This window comes from Streptopelia decaocto, assembly GCF_964273445.1.
Source record: "Streptopelia decaocto genome assembly, chromosome: 1".
Lineage (NCBI taxonomy): Eukaryota > Metazoa > Chordata > Aves > Columbiformes > Columbidae > Streptopelia > Streptopelia decaocto.
The window spans coordinates 22,826,657-22,842,974 of record NC_138663.1 but is presented as its reverse complement, the minus strand read 5'-3'; the positions used below and the strand labels follow the sequence as shown (position 1 = coordinate 22,842,974).

Here is a 16,318-nt window from a genome sequence, read left to right as displayed (position 1 = left end):
AGCAAGAAAAGTTTGTGTTAAAGATAAGATTTCCACAACTATCAATGTACTTTGAATTAAAGAAAAGCACAACTTTTTTGAACTATAACTTGTCATGAACCAGATCTACTTCATTTCTACTGTCATGATACTGCCAAAACTTAGTCTTTAAAAAAAGCTGAGTTATATGTCCCTGTGATACATGTGCAGTAACTTGTTAATGTTTCTATCTTTTTTTCAGTGGGTCATAGGTCAGGATAAGAGAAGAGAAGAGAAATGAATGCTGCAGCTTTCGGACATAAGTTTAAAATCAAAAAGTTCTATAAACACATCAGATTTGCATTCTTCAAAGAGCTTCAACCTTGCGTAGTTATTGAGATAGCAGAGTTCCAGGAAATACATAAATTTCTTCTGAAAAATGTCCCCATAGAAAGATAAATCCATTGTCCGGAGACATAGAAAATTACTAGACACATCAACATTTTTATCTGTGTGCTTCCTCATAATCAGCATGTCATTTATACACATTGTCACTATTGTCTCCATCAGCTATGCGCTAGATAAACATTTCAATGGGCAGTTGTTCACATATGTTCTGTATACAATAAATTATTATACACTGCTTTGATAAAAATTATTTTTTCTGGGTCCTAGATCACACACTTTTTCTCATCTTAAAATATAGACTTATGAGGACACTCTTGTTACAGAGTTACATTTCACTAGGCAAGGTATTAATATTTCCAATACAACAAAAGTACTTTCTAAAAATCCTACAAGGATTTTGGTTTCTAGGAAAAACAACACTAGGAAAACCAGCATGAAGTTGAAAATATGATTGTTGCATTTTAGAACTGAAACAGTTTGAAACTTTTGGTTACATGCATTTGATTTTTATGTTAGATAACATACTATAGTATTTTCATTGGACTAAGGTTTAATTATCTTTTGCTTTGAATTTTAAAATGATCTGGTTTAATTTCAATTCCAAATGTCAAAATAATTTTTTAAATAGAAGATTGATCTTCTTTGCCATTCCACTTCTCAAGAGGATTTCCTGAATAATAATTTAAGAATAAAGATTTTTACCCTTATTGTATTTTTTTCCCACTTTCCAAAACTGGTCCTGAATGTATAACAGTAGTTGTTGGAAATGCTCTGCTTTCTTGAACAGTTCAAATATATTATCTGAGATTAGGAAGGAGGGAGAGGGGACTGGGAACAGTTCCCCTGTGGCCTGACAGTGCTTGTCAAGACCAAGAGGTCCAGCCCCAAGTCCCGCCTCCCAAAACTTCAGCTCCCCTTTCTCCATGCAGCCTGCTCTGACTCTTACTAACTCCCTCGGCCGTTCTCCTGCTCAGAGTGTCTATGCTGAATTGAAGATCAGTAACACAAAGATTATAGGGAGGAATAGAGCATGGGAAGGCAAAGTATTTTGCTCCAAAAGCAACCTCTGTGGGCTTGCATAGAGATGGGGATGATACTGGAATTAAGGTAGAGTGAAAAGAGATTTTTAAATAGTACTGTAGTACTATTTAAAAATGGAACACCTCAGAGACTATATCTGTATGGTTGTTGAATGCCAAGGAATAGGGTTATGTCATCATCCTTTGATCAGAAAATGAATCACATACAAAGTCAAAGAACAGAAAATATGACCAATGAAAAGTATTAATAATGCAGTTTTTCAAATAAGCACCTACTCTCTAGGGAGGTATTATAACAAAGCAAAGTACAAGCACTGAAAATTACTATTTCTTTATGAAACTGGCTAAGGAATATTTTTCATGGGTAGAAAATGTATTTAAGACATGTTACATGTTGCCATAATCATTCTTAAGTACTTTCAGCTGTGAAATGCTACTGAATTCATTGCAGTTCTGCACAGATACCTAAGTGGGCCCCATACATCCTGCCCTGCAATATTTGAGCTGTATTTCTAAATAATGCATAGCATATTGTTTGAAAGCATAATCATACCTGAAATGCTTGATCATAATGTAATTAAGTCCTTCGCCCTCAAATGAGAACTAATTTAAACCAGCATTCCAAATTCTATTTAAAAAGGAAGACTTTGGGAAACAAAAAACCTAGTCATAAACATGTTAATAAAGGAAATAACATATTGAGCTATAGCAAAATGAACAGAGTCTTATAAAAGAGTTACTAAGGACTTGAACACCACAAACCAACTGCCTAGGAATGACAAATTATATCAGACCAGGTGCAGAATTAACACTATATATTAAAGAACAGATGAAGCAACAAGTTAAAATTTAACCTTATCAACAAGTGTCATAGAATTGAACTCAAAACATGCTTAGATACACCTCGTAAAAAAAAAATATATTATATATATATATATATATAAGAATGATGATTTTTGTTTTTTTTCTTTTTTCTTTTTTTTTTTTAAAGGAGCACTATAAAAAGGTAAAAACACAATCCAAATTCTTAAAGCACACTTTTTAAAAAATTTCACAAGTATAACTGAAAGCAAATATATAGTCCTGATCTTAAATGTTCTAAAAGCGAAAGACAACATGATTCAATATCATGGTGAAAGAGGCTGCAAGAATTTTTAATTTCTTTTTTTCAGAGTGTTTGATTCTAAAATGAGAAAAACAAAAAGGATAAACTCTGGAAAACACAACCATGTAACACCAGAACAAACAAGATTTCAAGGAGTAATGCACACTGTAGTTCCCTCCCACATACAATTTGCCTTTCATCAATAGTAAAGAATTTTAAAATTTAGTATAGCTGAGGCCAAATTCTTGGTTGGTTCCGTTTTTCATAGGTTATTCAAACTTCTTGTCTCTATTTCAAGGTTCTGTGAAACCTGTCTATAAAGCTCTGCTTATTTTCATCGTACTTTTAAGATCTAAAACTCTTCTTTTCTGAAGTGAAAAGCAATGTGAAAAGCAATGTAGCTTCCCTTCTGATGATTCCTTTAAAGTTTTTCTTATCCTGCTCAGTCTTTGATTACTGACCTCTCTGTGATTTCCACACACACAAAAAACCCAAGATATTACTCTCATTCGGGTCGGGGGGGCATACCCTCTCATACCTCTTCATGTCAATAAAGCAGCACTCAGGGACAGCATTGAAGATTTGGCCATTATATATCATTTGTATTTTACTTTTGTTCAACTTAGTTGTAAAATCTTTGGTCTCATGTTCCTAACCCTGTTTTCTTCATTATCATCATAAATTACATGAAAAACAATTCCATAGGGGAATTAGTGAAAACAGCTCAGATAAAATAGAAAGTGACCTTAATACTCATCCAAAATGAAACCCAAATCTTACCGCAGACCTAAAAGTCTCATACTGCATCTTGCAAATATGTGGTCAGTCAGAGGCATTGTGAAGGAATAATGTTTCATAGAGAGTGCTGGGAAAGTTTTACCATGAAAGCTGATATCCGGGCCATAGTTAGTTCTGCTGAAAAGAAGTGCAGAAGCTACAGTGTAATATACAGGTTCATTTGCCCTTTTTCCTCAACGCTGCCAGGTACCAATCTTGACATTCCACACTATCCCACTGGACTCTGCAACTGCAAATGTAAAAGACCCTTGCATACACACATCCAGTTCTGTTATCTGACACGAAGATTTGTACAATGTAATACAGCAAACTGATTCACCTTTTTTTCCTCTCTCCATTTTAAAATACTGCTGCAACTACAAATTTCACCTAAAATCCAGTGGAGAGGTATCAAAAGTTCATGAGCAAGATTTTTCCAATTACATTTCTACCCTAATTTTGAAAAAAAAAAAAAAAAAGTTATAATTATGTATATTCAGTCTAATTAATAAATAAAAGCAATGAGTTCCAGGAATTAAATCCCTGAATGTGTTTCCTCTGTCAGTAAAAAAATAGCAATTCATACAAAAAAATTAACTTCCTTTTCTCTTCCCAAATTCTGTGAAAGCCATTTGTAATCTTACATTTATTATTTATTTGGAATTACTTATTATAAAGTCAATGGCTAATTTTTAGATTCCTGGATAGTTTTTATCTAGAATTTGAGGAATGTTAAATATTTTTAAGTAGGATGCAGAACACATGACAGCCTTTTTGTCTCATAATCATATTATTCAGTTTTGCAAATTGCTTTTCTCTACTGTAGCTTTTTGTCAGATGCTAACATTTCTGTCCAAAAAAAAATAAAAGAAAAGAAAAATCAATTATTCCAGCAATCCATACACATGGACTGCTTTTTATATGTTCAGATTTTATATGTAATGTAACTTCCAGGAAGGTTCAATGGATTGTGGAATTTATCACTCTCCAAGCCAACACTTCAGAATGTTCCTGAAACTGCCACTTTTAGAGTCTCAGGCTCATTTTTAAAATTTAAAAGGAATAAAATTTATCTGCTTCTTGTTTGCTGTAGTTTCAAAAGTCACAGGAAGAGACAATTTAAAATGTTACCTTGAAGAGCTTCTGGAAATGACTTTTTCATTTTAAGATGAGAGAATTGATCTATCTGCGAGTTTTTAAAGAACTGCTCTTTCAAGGGTATGGCTCAGGAAAAAGCCTACCAACAGTCAGAGCTGAACACTGAGAGTGAAAAAACACCCTTATTTTCTAAGTCAAGCAGTGCTTATGTGGCAATTAAAATCCACTGCACTCCTCTGAATAGGTCTATGACAAGTGCAAATGCCATCTCATTTTTCGTCTTTTTGCTTGAAAGAATAGAACAGGAAAACACTTTCAAAATATCTAAAAAATGCAATCTCTGGACCAAATAGTTCATACTGGAGCACATGGAGAAGTAGGGAACAGATGTAAAGTAAGGAAAACCTGAATAGCATGGGAGACCATGGCCTCAGAACACCACCTGGAGAGCTTTTGAAGGCATTTGGATCTCATTGTTTCATGCAGTCAGGTGGAATGTATGTAATGCATGGACCTATCATTTCACTATCTTGAATTTTATCTAAGGCACTAACAAATCAACCAAGATGATACTTGGCTACCAAAACTTCACTAATTGCTGAAAATACTGTGGAAAAACTCCACAGCATTAATCACCCATTGTTTACTGATGCAGCTGAAGATCCCATTAATAGAAGCACACCTTATTCTACAGTATCACTGTAACAAATTGAAAATAACTTATTTTCCACAGTGTATGTAGCATGTGAGATCACAATACCAGCTTCTTTTGCTTCAGTGACAGATCATGTGCATTATGTAGTTTCATCAAAGATTTTAAAGCCTTAATTTGTCTGTCTTCTTGGACTATCTCATGACAGAATAAAATAAAGTATTTTGACCAGAATAATTAAATATTTTTTTTTAAACAAAGCCTAAATATAAACCTGAAATATAAACCTTTGTATACAAGTCTCTTTAAAATATTTTGTGTAATTCAACAGTATACTGCATCCTGAAACTCTGTGGTATTATCAATAAATAGAGTCATGTATTCAGATCTGAGAAATATTTGCTGATAACCTAGGTACAGAGGTCTGCCATGTATTACCTTCCCTTTTGTTTCTACCTGTGAAAGTACCTGTAAGGATGCTAAATTACCTCTAAACATCTAAGTTATACAGTCATAATTAACTTAAGCAAATATTACAGTTCTCACCAGGATCTTACATGAATTGGGAAGGCAGATTGTTTTGTTGAAAAGGTGGTGATCCATACAGCCATGGAATGGGATTCATTTTAGTTGACTTGAGCAATCTGAAAGTGAGGTATCTCATCCAAATTAGTCACCTAGGTCTATTTGCAGTCCATAAAGAGAGATGGGCAACCTCACAGGCTAAGTCATATCAGTCTAAGAAGCTTACTAAGACATGTTGAGGTGGCCTGCCAGAAGTTAAAGAATTAAATAAATCCCATCTCATGAGCTCCTCCCAAGGGCAATCCTGCAAACCCTGAACATGCACTAGTGCAGAGCTAAAATTTGGGTCAAAATCGTCATACCCAGTCATGTAGTTAAACTAGTGTAAGTTCAATATCACAAATATATCTCTCATCCCTGTACACAGATTCTAACACAAATTGGGGACACTTGTGCTTATACCTGACCTTTCATAAGAACCCTCCATACAAAAGAACCGGCCTCGAATATTGGATACAAATAATATTCTGGAAATATTTAACTATAATTGGTACATTTAATGGATACACTTATCCATTAAAAGCCAAAATCTGACCTCCTTTTCTACACTGATTTATACTACAGACCATTATGTATGCCCCATTGATTTTGCTGGGTCTATTCCTGTAATAAAGTTCTACTCACTAGATTAAAAAGCATCTACATCTGTTTACAGATGACCAATCTGAACTCCCTTCCACAAAAGGTGAGCAATTACTTATAAATTGGGAGCATTTCGCAGGTGAATAATTATTCAATACATTAAAAATATTTATGATCTAAAAGCAGTCCACACCAAGTATTTTCATTGCTGCTTCATGAAATTGTGAAACAACTTGTTTTACTTATACTAATTATATTATAAAATTAATATAATTATTAAGAACACAGATTTACTTGAGGTATTGGTGGTATCTAACATCAGAATAAGTTGATTTTTTTCTAATAACAAACAGAATTAATCAGTAGAAAGATCACAACAGAAAGACTAAATAATTTCCTTTGTTTTATCATGTCATTTTCCCTTGTACTTACATTTTTTTAAACTTTTTGATATCCTGTACATCAAATATTAACAGAGAAAAGGCTATTTTGTCGGAAGTTCTGTATCAAGAGTTTATAAGGTAAGTCACCCTGTATTCCAGTATGACATGACATTTTTATGCAGTTATAAAACAGGACAACAAGCAACTTTTATTTTTTCATCTATTGAGAAACTACATACTGGTAAATAAAAATATGTCTTAAATCATTGCATACTCCAATAGCATTAAAAATACCTCATATATATTGAGCTGTGTATTAAATACACTTTTTCCCCTCAGAATAGCTAATCAGTGGAATAATGCAAAATTTGTTTGTAGTTAGCAGTCTTCCACAAATAAAGGCCAAGTGCAGTCAAACCCTGCTTGTTCACAGGAACTGAGCACACAGAAGGCTCTATATCCTTCTGACTTACTCAGAGGGATCAGTGTCATAAGCAGTCAATTTTCCTCACCATATAGACTCTGGAAACATTAAATGAGGGTGGTCCACCTTTCTTCGTCTCTACTTACTCAATCCCTCGAGTGCAGCTACAGTCATGTTATATTTGGGTAAGGAATGTGCTTTTGAAACATTTTCCTGACCTCCCCAACCTTCACATGGTAAAGCTGTCTTGCTGCACACAATCCAAGCACCTTTCAGAGGAAACCAAACTGTAGTATTAATGCTGAGAATACAGCTATGGCCCTCCAACACAAAGGAACCTACTAATCTGAAGTAAAATTTCTTCAAATGACTACAGTGAGGATCTCAGATGCTCATCGACTGCTGCTTTCTGCAGAGGTGCACTGTTTGATAACAGACATGATCTCAGGACACCTGGGCTGCCTGGGGAAGACAGTAGCTCATAAAAGCCACTTTTTCTCTGCCTGACTGGTATCCCCCACCATGTACTACTTGTGAATATGGAAGAACATTTTCAAACAAATTGGCATACCTGCTGCTGATCTAGGTAATGAAATTTCACCTCCAAAGTTCTTAACCAGATTAGTTCACAGAACAGTATTAGAGTAGTTAGACAGAGGTCAAGAGGTCTGAACGATGAGTTAGCTCCTATGTGGTTAAGAAGAGTAGATCAGTTTGTCTGACCACACCCAAGGACATTGAAAACTATCACAGTATCACAGTATCACAGTATGTTTGGGATTGGAAGGGACCTCAAAAGATCATCTAGTCCAATCCCCCTGCTGGAACAGGAACGCCTAGGTGAGGTCGCACAGGAACATGTCCAGGCGGGTTTTGAATGTCTCCAGAGAAGGAGACTCCAACAACCTCCCTGGGCAGCCTGTTCCAGTGCTCTGTCACCCTTACTGAGAAGAAGTTTTTTCTCAAATTTAAGTGGAACCTCTTGTGTTCCAGCTTGATGCCATTACCCCTTGTCCTATCATTGTTTGCCACCGAGAAGAGTCTGGCTCCATCCTCATGGCACTCACCCTTTATATATTTATAAACATTAATAAGGTCCCCCCTCAGTCTCCTCTTCTCCAAACTAAAGAGATCCAGCTCCCTCAGCCTTTCTTCATAAGGGAGGTGCTCCACTCCCTTAATCATCTTTGTTGCCCTGCGCTGGACCCTCCCCAGCAGTTCCCTATCCTTCTTGAACTAAGGGGCCCAGAACTGGACACAATATTCTAGATGGGGTCTCACCAGGGTGGAGTAGAGGGGGAAGGAGGACCTCTCTCAATCTGCTAACCACCCCCCTTGTAATACACCCAAGGATGCCCTTTCCCCTACACTGCTCACTAATATGTAATTTCCCAACCTATACTGGAACCTGGGGTTGTTCCTGCCCAGATGCAGGACTCTACACTTTTCCTTGTTAAATTTCATCAGGTTATCCCCCACCCAGCTCTCCAGCCTGTCCAGGTCCCGCTGGATGGCAGCACAGCCTTCTGGCACGTCAGCCACTCCTCCCAGCTTAGTGTCATCAGCAAACCTCCTGATACTACACTCAATTCCCTCATCCAAATCGTTAATGAATATATTGAATAATATTGGCCCCAGTACTGACCCTTGAGGGACTCCACTAGATACTGGCCTCCAACTAGACTCCGCACCATTGACTACCACTCTCTGGCTTCTCTCCTTAAGCCCGTTTGCAACCCACCTCACTACTCTATTGTCTAGACCACACCTCCTCAACTTAGCTGTGAGGATGCTGTGGGAGACTGTGTCAAAGACTGACTGAAGTCAAGGTAGACCACATCCACCGCTCTGCCATCATCCATCCACCTTGTTACATTCTCATAAAAGGCTATGAGGTTGGTCAAGCATGACCTACCCTTGGTAAAGCCATGCTGACTGCCCCTAATAACCCTCTTATCCTTGATATGCCTTGAGATGGCACCAAGGATAAGCTGTTCCATTACTTTCCCAGGGACAGAGGTAAGGCTGACCAGTCTATAACTACCCGGGTCCTCCTTCTTGCCCTTTTTGAAGACTGGAGTGACATTTGCTTTCCTCCAATCCTCGGGCACCTCTCCCGTTTCTCAAGACTTGGCAAAGATGATGGAGAGCAGTCTAGCAATGACTTCAGCCAGCTCCCTCAGCACCCGCGGATGCATCCCATCTGGACCCATGGATTTATGGATGTCCAGACTATTTAATTGCTCCGTAACCCAGTCCTCATTGACTAAAGCAAACTCCTCCGTTGGCTTCATCTGGGGTCTCAGGAGTACAGGGCTCCCCAGGACAGCCTCCAGCAGAGTAGAACTATGTAGGAAATGGTCCTTTTTGAAGACTTAAACTATTTTTTATTGTATTATTTGTATTCTAATGAAGCATCCAGTCAGGTAGCATGTATCCACACCAAATATGCACACTGATAAAATGTTTAAGCACTGTAACCTGAAATGCTTGAATAATGGCAGAGATGATGTATATACAAAACTAAAACAGCTCTTTCAGTTCTCACACAAGGTAGGATTACAAGAACTTGCTCAGAAGGGAAAACAACAAATACCTTTTCTACTTGAAGAAGGATATCTAGGACCCAGGCTTATATAGAACATGTCTTCCTGTTCACAGGAAAGGTCAGTTTGTGGTACACCAGAAGAGCAAATTGATAAAGAAGAGCATGCAACACTTTGACTATAGACTTTCCTGTTCTACTAGCATCTGCCCAAAGTGATTGGGCTGGTAATAGAAATGACAGAGTAATTTACTGTTGTCTCCCAGGAACCAGGATTGTGTAAAGAGAACATTCTTATATGTATGACATGCAAGTTATATCTCAAGTAATATTGGTTACATGTTTTCTGAGGCTACATTTGAGAAGGTGCAGTTCTAGAGTTCACAAAAAAAGTTGCACTTAAAGCAACAATTCACTCACTAGGATATGCCATTCTTGCAGAGGCTCTGAGCTGGAATAAGAACTTCTAGATTCATAATTTACTAGAAAACTCACCCACATGTGTGCACACAGATATAGATATTAAAAATATTCCAACTTGCAGCAAGTATATAAAATCTAACGTGGCAAGAAGCTCTATTTAAATGGTTGCACAGTGGAATATGGCACACGACTTCGTAAAACATTATAAATCTAAAATTGATAAATTTCCTGATAGAATACAGACTTGAATTCATATTTGTGAATAAAAAAATATAGAAAAATACCAAACTTTATGGAGGATATCAACAATTTATTCATATTAGAATAAGAAGCTTTTTTAGATGATAGGTCTTTTAAGTGACTCAAAGCTTCGACAATTTAATTAAGAAGTGATATTCCATTGTATATATTATATATAAGAGATTTGAAAACAACTGGTGAAATAACAAAATGGATGACAGCAAGTGAAATGAAGAAATCTAGTCAGTGAATGGACACTTCACGTTAGGTCCCCTGATTTGACAGCTCTCAGACATACTGAGTAATACTTATGTACATTAGCAGTTGCTGGAATGAAATACTATTCAACATGAATCTTCTGTAGTTTCTGGAATAAAAGCTAAAACTGGCCCTTTGTAAGACAACTGAATGTGTATATTTTGATCAAATATACCTTAAGCTATGGTCTTCTATTGCTTGTCAGTCTGTCAGACACTGAAAGCACAGAGACAATAGGTTCATGCCTGCCAACATCAGGAGAGAATTTGGTCTACATATTCTGACCTGATGTATAGCATGAGAAAGTCCATATTTCAGTCTTGTTAATTTTGGCAGAATGTCACTCACCATTCTCAGACATCAACTTTTTTCTTTGGAATTGACTACCCAGGATTCTGAAATTGAGAAAAAAATCTGCAAAAATTTTGAATTTATGGTCTATGGTATACAACAATAAAGAAAATAAAATTAAGTTATTGAAAGAGATCTTGATGCCACCTGGGACATGATCTATTGTTCTAAAACCAAAAGTAAATGTTCTCTATCTTCATGTATTATTTAATGACACATGGTGCAGTTTGATTTAATGCTGCCTTAGAGGCAGCATGGGACCATTGCAGTGCAGCTACCTGTAACACACAATTTTCATAGTTCTGAGATAATGCCTAAAACAGAGTAAGAAATAGCTTGGACTATGGCAAATAGTCCTCAAAGTCTTTTCTGTCCAGTTGGTGTGTTGGGCAGCAAAGATTCAACAGTCAACTTGGCTCCTGCTTATCATGCTGCAAATCTGACAACTATGATTTTTACATAGAATTACTGTAGTTACACAAAACAGCAGTAGATATTTTATAAATATAAACAAAAAGTAAAAAATCTTTGTGCATTTCTATAAGCTACTTTTAAAATGGGAATCAAGAAGAGAAAGAATAATAATTTCTCCTTTTGCCTCTGACACTTAAACATATTGGTCACAACACACAAGTCACACTAAGAGGGAGAGCATGAAGCTCTTTGTGCTCATAAGCAGTCCCTTCCCAGCCTTACTGTCTTTTAGGAATTGTGTTACAACTCACCATACATCTTAACCACACCTATGCTGATTTTTTTTAAACTTTATGTAGGTGTTGGCATTGGAATGGCTGCCCAGGGAGGTGGTGGACTCACCGTGCCTGGAGGTTTTTAAAATGAGACTGGACATGGCACTTAGTGCCATCATCTAGTAAATGGACTGAAGTTGGACCAAGGGTTGGACTTGATGATCTCTGAGGTCTTTTCCAACCCAGTCGATTCTGTGATTCTGTGTCATCAAGAAATAAAAATATTTTAGGAGTGTTTGTGGTACTGGAACTATTACTCAAACTAAATAGTAATGTACTGTACCCATGCAAGATTCATATTCTACTATAGAACTTTTCAATTTGTTCTATAAATTTTTCAGAATGTGACTGCATATACAGATGAGTAAATCTCCTTCTTTCTATTAATATTTTTAGGTGTGATTGTATTTTCAAACAGGTTATTCAAAACAATTAAATAATGTATTTGTAAAGTTCTTAGATGTGCATCATGTCTGTTACACTGCACTGCATTTTTTTTCGGTCAAATAAATAGTTCTGTTTGATAGAGAAAATTTAAATTAGACTAAATTACATAGGTCCCTATATGCTTTTAGAAACTCTTCCATCTTTATTTTTAGCAGTGCAGTCAGTCATTATAGGCAGTTAAAGGCTGATTAGGTTTACAGAGTAGTTAAAATGCTAACCATACAAAACAGGGCAAGAGACTACTTCTGTTGGGATGTACATGAAGGAGCTTTTTTGATTAAAGTTTTTGTTGAGGTTTTATTAAGGGCCACATTTTGCTGTTCAAAGACTCTAAGTACTCTGATAAATGCATGCCTTGAAGGGATGCTATGGAGAAAATCCAGAACAAATCTCAGTGGAATTGTATCTTCTTATGTCAGATTTGAATTTAAGGCTACCACTGTACCCATTAAAACATGATACAGGAAGCAACCTTACTTCATGTTAGATTTCCCTCTGCTTATGCATGCAAACCCAAAAAAATATCTACATGTGTATGCACATATATACATAAAGAGGACTTCTTCAGAGTTTTTTATTAGAATGAAATCAAATATTAACATTCTGTGAGGTTAATGGAAGCAAATCTGAGCACGTTTCATTTAATGCTTACCCTTGTCTCTGAACTCCTCATTATCAATGCTATTTCCTTTTTCTATCACTGTGTTACAGTCTTCTAAAAGTGATGGTGCAGATTGTCAGCCCCACAATTCAATGCAATTGTTAAAAGTGTACTCTGGGATATCTTCATTTAATTTTCAAATATTTGTTTTCATACTTTTGTATGTTTCTTAAGAAACACAAGGTTGTGAAACCTACCTTAAGGTAGGTCTAACAACTAATAGGTCAACAACCAGGAGCTACAGTTAACAACACAACACCAGGAATAAATCTAGTCAGTCCCCAATGTTTCTAAGTAATGCTCAACCTTCAGTTACCAAAAACTGGGCTCACCAATTGACCCAGGTGGGAAGCTGGAGGTATGGGAAAATTCTCCAGGATGTCAAATTTGAAGTAGAGAAGAGGCATACTGTCTCTGCCATCTCCTGCAACCATGGTGCAAGCCATTCTTGTTGAAGAATGTAGGTAATCAAAGAATGAATGCTGTCTCTGTCTTGACATTTTTCTGCTGTGACACATGAATGAGTGAAAAGCTTCACATATCCTTACTTCTCATTCCCACAAAGATATTCTAGTGCTAAAAAAGGCTATTGACGATCCCTGAAAGATTCATGTCTCATTAAAGATCCTTTTATTGAACATAGAAAACCTGTGCTGTGAATTAATATATGTAAAGTGAGGCTTCTTAAAACCTGTACAGACAGTTCAGTCCTTGTCATGCTCTGCTATTTTCTGTTTTGTTTTTGTAACACAAACATGTTTCCTCTAACAATGCCTTTCCCCTTCCCCAATTAAAAAAAAGTTTAAGGGTAGTAACTGAATTATTGTTTTATGTTCACTAAGGTAATGGCCCAATTGTTGTGGGTTTTTTTAATTCCAGACAAGTTGGAACAAAAAGTCTCTAATATTTTTCAGTGAACTATTCTCATCTTGATGATTTGATCAATGTACACTCACATTCAGACCAGAAACATATAGACCTAGTTGCAAATCAATAGTGGCAAAGCAATTACTTTTTCAAAGGTTAGGTGAATCATTGCTTTCTATAAACTGGCAAAAATCAAAAAGCAAACAATCTGGCAAACTCAAAAGAAACTTATTATTTTATGTATCTCCAAAGCACAATTCCTTTTAAGAATAAGAAGCAACAGCAACCACAAATATGCAGTACTTTAAAACAGTAGTTTTCTTGAAATAAACTATTTAAACCATTGCAACACTAGACTATAATAATCAGTAATGTAAAGAATGGGAGGTAAGAAAGCATATGCCTTTTTTTGTAATTCTTAACCTTGAACAAGGAGAAGAAATACTTTTCAGGCCTTTCACTGCTAAAAAGACTGTTGATTTTATGTGGAAAGGAATAAAAAGAAAAACATTTTTTGCTATGAAGCATTTTCTAGTATCTTCATAGGAAAAAAAGAAGTTAGAAATTGGATTAGATTGGTAGCATCCCAACCACAGGTAGTAAAAATGTAAAGCTATGAACAGATAACTAAATAGAAACGAAGGATATCAATTTTGTTGTTGTTGTGAATTACAAATATCATATGAGAAAAAGATTGAAGTATCTCACAACTAAGATAAACAGGAATGCCTGACAAAACACATCTCAGGCCTGAGAAAACTCTGTATCTATCAATTTGTCTTTTAATATCTTTGGAGAGGGAGATTTTCAGATTACAGCTGTACCTCAGGCTTTTGGATTTCTTTCTGTCTGTCACTGGCTATTGACATGATATACAAATGGGCTGATGAGCAAAAGACAGAGCATTTTGTTATATGCAGTGCTCAGGTATAATATGGGGAAGTTAGGATAAGCGGTGGGTTTAAGTTCAGTCTTCAAGTCCTGAACTAGAGCTGAGAATACATTTCTTTTCAGAACTGAGCTGAAATTTACAACTGAGAAAGTACATGTAAAATTTCTGAGAAAACTCAACTGGGACAGGCCAAAGATCAAACACTTTAATATTAAAGTTATAAACAATTACATCTAACAGCTCCTATAACCTTATTGAAATTCAAGGGTTCATTCATTGTTTTCATCTACCACCATTATTTCAGAGTAGACTTGATGATGAAATAAAGTCTTTGGATTTTTAAGGGAAAGATAAAATCGTGGGTGGGATATTCTTCTCTTTGACCATCAGAAGGCACAGAAGATCACAGTATACTTACTTGTCCACTTTCAGGGCTGTGGTATGAAGAACCAGCTAGGATTTCATTGCTACCTCTCTTCTGTGCACAGGAGGCCATGATAACTGAACTAGAGTAGGTCAAGATGCCATTTGTGATTCTCTAGGTCTAGACTGGGAGGTCATTCCCCCATTCTCCAGCTGGAATTTCTCCTTAAATCACAGGAGGTTTATATTGAACTTCCACCTTCATCTCTTGATTCAGTTTACTCAAAAGGACCGCAGTCTGGTTATTTTCATCATCCAGTCCCTTACATTTGAGTTAGTTAAGCATAGGGATCATGAATCATCTGGAACAGGCTTCCCAGGGAAGGACCCATGGCCCCAAGCCTGACAGTATTCAAGATGTCATTGGACAATGCTCTCAGGCACATGGTGTGAATTTTGGGGTTGTCATATGCAGGCACAGGACTTGGACTCAATGATCCTTGTGGGTCTCTTCCATCTCAGGACATTCTATGATTCTATGCTGTCCAAGTGTCTTTTCCATGGTGTTAAGCCATGGAAAAGCTGGTGTAGTCAAAGGTTCTTTCATTTGTAAATACTGTTTCTTTCAGAAGAATTCATAGATTTTCCTCCACATGTGAAAATGCATGTGCAACCTTCATAAGAGAGCGCACACATTTTATTCTCATCCCTTGCTACTGTGTTTACTTTCTGGGTGCAGAAAATATGTTTTCTTTCTGTTTTCAGGCACAGAGAGCATATCATAATTTTGTTTCATGAAATAGACAGATAACCATTTCAAATCACAAATTACTTTGAATCTATCAAGATACAGCCTATGCATTTTATACACTACTTTTCACTTGGTAATTCAATTTGACAGATGTGATGAGGCTGAGACAAGTCATACAACCATCTGTGGTAACATTTAGAGCTTCCCAAACTGCAGCATATACACCACTCATTCCACCTGAAGAACTCAAAAAAAGCATCTATTTTTCACTTAAAAGAGTAAAAACAGAATAATCCATTCCCAGACATGGGTAACATAACTTACTGTTATATGAATCAAGACCAAGGAGGAAAGGATTAGAGCACTGAGCTATTATTTAGCTCAGTGAGGAACTGAATATCACCTCTTTTTCTTTTTTTCTTTTTTTTTCCTTTTTTTTTTTTTTTTTTTTTTTTTGTGGAGTATGTGGTAAAATGTAGAAGACAAGGTATTGTTGTTGAAAGGGGAGAGTGCACACATGGCTCTCATATTTCTGTGTGAGATATATCTGTACATTACAAAGCCCAGTGCAGTAAGTCTTTGAATCAATGGCACAGTACACATACAATAAATCTGATGGTCCAGGAAGTGCAGGAATAACAATGCACAGCATGTCTGCAGCTTTAGTTAGCAGAAAGTTTGGAAGGGCACCTCCATAACAAAGGCTGCATAAGTGTCACCAGGCAGACAGAAATCTTGGTAAAACGGGAGAACAAAAAT

The 16,318-nt window shown here is 36.4% G+C and overlaps 1 protein-coding gene across 1 annotated transcript in view; it reads right to left on the bottom strand.

The window, feature by feature from the left end:
- GRM8 (glutamate metabotropic receptor 8) overlaps positions 1–16,318 on the bottom strand; it is a gene marked incomplete at both ends in the record, with an annotated part of 340,828 nt that overhangs the window by 174,378 nt on the left and 150,132 nt on the right. The window lies entirely within an intron of this gene.